This window comes from Triticum dicoccoides, chromosome 5B (genome assembly GCF_002162155.2).
Source record: "Triticum dicoccoides isolate Atlit2015 ecotype Zavitan chromosome 5B, WEW_v2.0, whole genome shotgun sequence".
Taxonomy (NCBI): Eukaryota; Viridiplantae; Streptophyta; class Magnoliopsida; order Poales; family Poaceae; genus Triticum; species Triticum dicoccoides.
Genome location: NC_041389.1, coordinates 436,444,087 through 436,448,651, shown reverse-complemented (window position 1 = coordinate 436,448,651; position 4,565 = coordinate 436,444,087).

The following is a 4,565-nucleotide window of genomic DNA, read 5'->3' as shown; positions in this document are numbered from 1 at the left end:
CGCGGGGAGGTCTGTCTCCTTGCCGCTGCTTGGCCTTGCCGCGGCGTCCTCCCCGGCCGGGACGTTTCTTGCCGGATCCTCCAGCACCTTCCTGGGCCTTCTCCTTGTCGCCCCACTCGTATTCAGCCTTTTGCTGTTCGACAAGCTGCTCGACTTTCTTGCAGCTCTGGAGGTCATGGCCCTTGGTGCGGTGGATCTTGCAGTACTGTTTGTTGGTGCTGTCCTGCTTGTCGGCGGCCGCCACAGCCTCTGTGGCAATCTCCTTGCTGGAGCCACCAGCCTTGGCTTTTTGGGCGCCACCTCCGTTGCCGGACTGCTCGACAACTAGTACCTCTTTGCCTTTCTTCTTTCTGTTATTCCGCTGCCGGTTTTTCCTTGCCAGGGCGGTATCCTCACTGTCAGATCCTCCTGCTCCTGTGTTCTCTCCGGGGAGTCTCCTCCCTTCCTCAGCACGTGCACACTTGTCGGCCAGGGCATATAGCTCACTGACGTCTCTGATCTTGCACATCGCCATCTCCTCCTGCATCCTGCGGTTGCGCACGTTCTGATGGAACGCGCTGATCACCGCGGCAGGGTGGACATCTGGGATGTTATGCTGTACGTGGCTGAATTTCTGAATGTACTTGCGCAAGGGCTCTCCTTCCTTCTGGGCGAGCAGGTGAAGGTCACTCTCTTGGCCATGAGGCTTTTGGCCGCCTGTGAAGGCGCCGACAAACTGATGGCACAGGTTAGCCCAGGAAGATATGGAGTTGTCCGGCAAGTGCATGAGCCAGGATCTGACATTGGGCTTGAGCACCAACGGGAAGTAGTTGGCAAGGATCTTGTCGTCTCGCCCCCCAGCAGCTTGCACCGCAATGGTGTAGATGCTGAGGAACTCCGACGGGTGCGTCTTGGCATCGTACTTCTCCGGTACATCTGGCTTGAAATTCTTCGTGCTGGGCCACTGGACCTGCCGCAGCTCACGAGTGAACGCAGGGCAACCTACCGCGTACGGCAAGTCGCATGGTTCACCGGGCGCATGCATGTCAACAGAGGTCCCCGCGCGCTTGTTGAATTGACGTCGCGCTTCTCTTCGGCACTCGATGCGAGTTCGAGCGTCTTCTTGCTGTCTATTGCGAAGAACTTGGCGCTGATCGCGACGAGCTCGCGGATCCGACGATGCGGTGGAGTCGCTGTCGAGGTGGATCCGGCGAGTCGGTGATCTTGGCCTTCGAGGTGGAGAGTGCATGGTGGTTGCACCCCCACCAGTTTCGACGCCACCGGCTCGCGCCTGGCAGTCCTGCCGCAGTAGCGACGTGCTCGGCTGCCGTGGAGTGTCGCCGTTGGCGAAGCCGATGAGGCTCTGAATGGTGGCCCTCCATTGGTCGATCTTGTCTTCCGCAGGAGGATAGTCCAGGAGCAGTTGAGCTCGCGCCAAAGCTTCTGCTGGAGTGGTGGGCGGTAATGGCGAACGGTGCGAGGAGCGGGATGTGCTCGGACTTCTAACTATGTTAGAAGGAGCAGTACCCCATCCGGGCGACCGTGCCTCACTCGTGCCAGCATGTTGGCGTGCATGCTGGTCTTGAGCGCCTCGAGACCCACCAGCTTGATCTTGGTCCAACAAGCGTATGGTGCTGCGAACACCATGACGCTGTCGGTCCTGCGCTTCCTGAGAGGGGTGCGGCGGATGTGAAGACGCCAAGGTTTGTGCAGCCTTGTCCTTGGACCTGGCAGTACCGTGAGCTTCCTCGTCGGCGTCTGCTCTTCCACCAGCGTCAACCCCACCACCTGTTTGCTCCGGTGGCGGTGAGATCGACGCGGATGGAGCAGCTGCTTCTGAAGCCTTCTTCTTCGGTGGCATGTTGATGAAGAAAATGAAGATCTAGCTCGTGTGAACGCCGGATCAGGTTCGCACAATCTCGACGCCCCCTACCTGGCGCGCCAAAGATGTCGGGGAAACTGATCCACGAACACCTATGGGACCGGCGGACCGAGCCCCTTTCGGTTCGGTGGGGGGCGGAGGTCGCACGTAGAGCAGATCGAGGCGAAGCACACGAGCAGTTTACCCAGCTTCGGAGCTCTCCGGAGAGATAATACTCCTACTGCTGCTTGTTTGATTGTATTGTGTTCTTGCTCAAGAGAGCTAAGTGTTTTCCTAGCTTTGAATGGAATGAGCTAGCCGAATTTGCCAACTAGTCGAACTGAACCCCTTCTACGTTGCGCATGGGCCTCCTTTTATATGCGCAAGGGGTCACCGGCAGGTGGCAACGCAGAGAAGGGTAAAAGTGTAAAAAGAGAGGTGGTTGGTACAGTTGCCTGCATAGTGCACCCTACCTAACCCTGACGGCAGGGGACAAGGGCATTAAATGCCCGTCTGTGTCGCCTAAACAGTGCAGAAAAGGACCGTTAGGTGTGCCACCGTTCGCCACGATGGCGATCTTGTCAGCGTCGCATGCCTCCGCGCACCGCTGGCTGCACAGCCCTCCGCCACGCGCGCCCGGAGAGGCCCCCAGGGCGACACGTTGGTGGATGCGCTGGAGCGTGGGCACAGAGTGGCCGCTTGCCGCGGTCGTGGTCTTGTCGCGCCCGGAAGCTTGTCGCTCGCCAGGCCTTGCCGGGATGCGTGGCGCGTCGCGGCAAGTTCCTTGAGATGCCTCGGTTGGCCTTCCCGGCAAGCTCCTCTTGCCGGGGCCTTGTCGTCTTGACTTGAATACTTTGTTCTTGAATGGCTCCAAAGGAGCCATGGAGTATCTTGGTGGTCACCCGGCAACCCCTTGCCGCGGGGAGCTGCAACTGCCCGTGCACAAGTTCGGGGTACTAGGGTACCCCTATTCTAGTACACCGACAGGCTCCTACTTCTATGACAAAAAATCATGACAGAAAATGGGCTTTTCGTCCTGGGTGGGCTGGATACGCAACTGCATGACATTCTTTGGGCCGTCCATGACGGAAAAAACCATGGTAGAAGCGAGGGCGAGGAAAATTTCGGGGAGTTCTGCTACGTCTCGAGCTTGTGTTGGTTTTCCTTGAAGAGGAAAGGGTGATGCAGCACAGTAGCGTAAGTATTTCCCTCAGTTTTTGAGAACCAAGGTATCAATCCAGTAGGAGGCTCCTAACAAGTCCCACGAACCTACACAAACAAACAAAGAACTCGCAACCAATGCGATAAAGGGGTTGTCAATCCCTTCACGGCCACTTGCAAAACTGAGATCTGATAGAGATAGTATGATAAGATAAATATATTTTTGGTATTTTATAATATAGATGCAGAAAATAAAGATGCAAATAAAAGTAGATTAAAAGCTTATATGATAAAGGATAGACCCGGGGGCCATAGGTTTCACTAGAGGCTTCTCTCAAGATAGCATAAGTATTACGGTGGGTGAACAAATTACTGTCGAGCAATTGATAGAAAAGCGAATAATTATGAGATTATCCCGGCATGATCATGTATATAGGCATCACGTCTGCAACAAGTAGACCGACTCCTACCTGTATCTACTACTATTACTCCACACATCGACCGCTATCCAGCATGCATCTAGAGTATTAAGTTCATAAGAACAGAGTAACGCATTAAGCAAGATGACATGATGTAGAGGGATAAACTCAAGCAATATGATATAAACCCCATCTTTTTATCCTCGATGGCAACAATACAATACGTGTCTTGCAACCCTTTCTGTCACTGGGTAAGAACACCGCAAGATTGAACCCAAAGCTAAGCACTTCTCCCATGGCAAGAAACATCAATATAGTAGGCCAAACCAAACTGATAGTTCGAAGAGACTTGCAAAGATAACTCAATCATACATAAAAGAATTCAGATAAGATTGAAGTATTATTCATAGATAAACTTGATCATAAACCCACAATTCATCGGATCTCGACAAACACACTGCAAAAGAGTTTACATCGAATAGATCTCCACAAGATAGGGGGAGAACATTGTATTGAGATCCAAAAAGAGAGAACAAGCCATCTAGCTAATAACTATGGACCCGAAGGTCTGTGGTAAACTACTCACAACTCACCGGCGGGTCTATGGTGTTGATGTAGAAGCCCTCCGTGGTGGATTCCCCCTCCGGCAGAATGCTGGCGACGGCTCCAAGATGGGATCTCGCGGATACAGAAGGTTACGGTGGCGGAAATATTTCTTTGGTGGATCCCTGGATGTTTTCTGGGTATGTAGGCTTATATAGGAGGAAGAAGTACGTCGGTGGCCGCCTGAGGGGCCCACGAGACAGGGGGCGCGCCCAGGAGGGGTGGGCGCGCCCTCCTATCTCGTGGCCGCCTCGGCTGCTTCTTGGCTTGCACTCCAAGTTCTCCGGATCACGTTCATTCCAAAAATCACACTCCCGAAGGTTTCATTCCATTTGGACTCCGTTTTATATTCCTTTTCTTCGAAATACTGAAATAGACAAAAAAACAGCAATACGGGCTGGGCCTCCGGTTAGTAGGTTAGTCCCAAAAATGATATAAATGTGTAAAATAAAGCCCATAAACATCCAAAATAGGTAATATAATAGCATGGAACAATAAAAAATTATAGATATGTTGGAGACGTATCAAGCATCCCCAAGCTT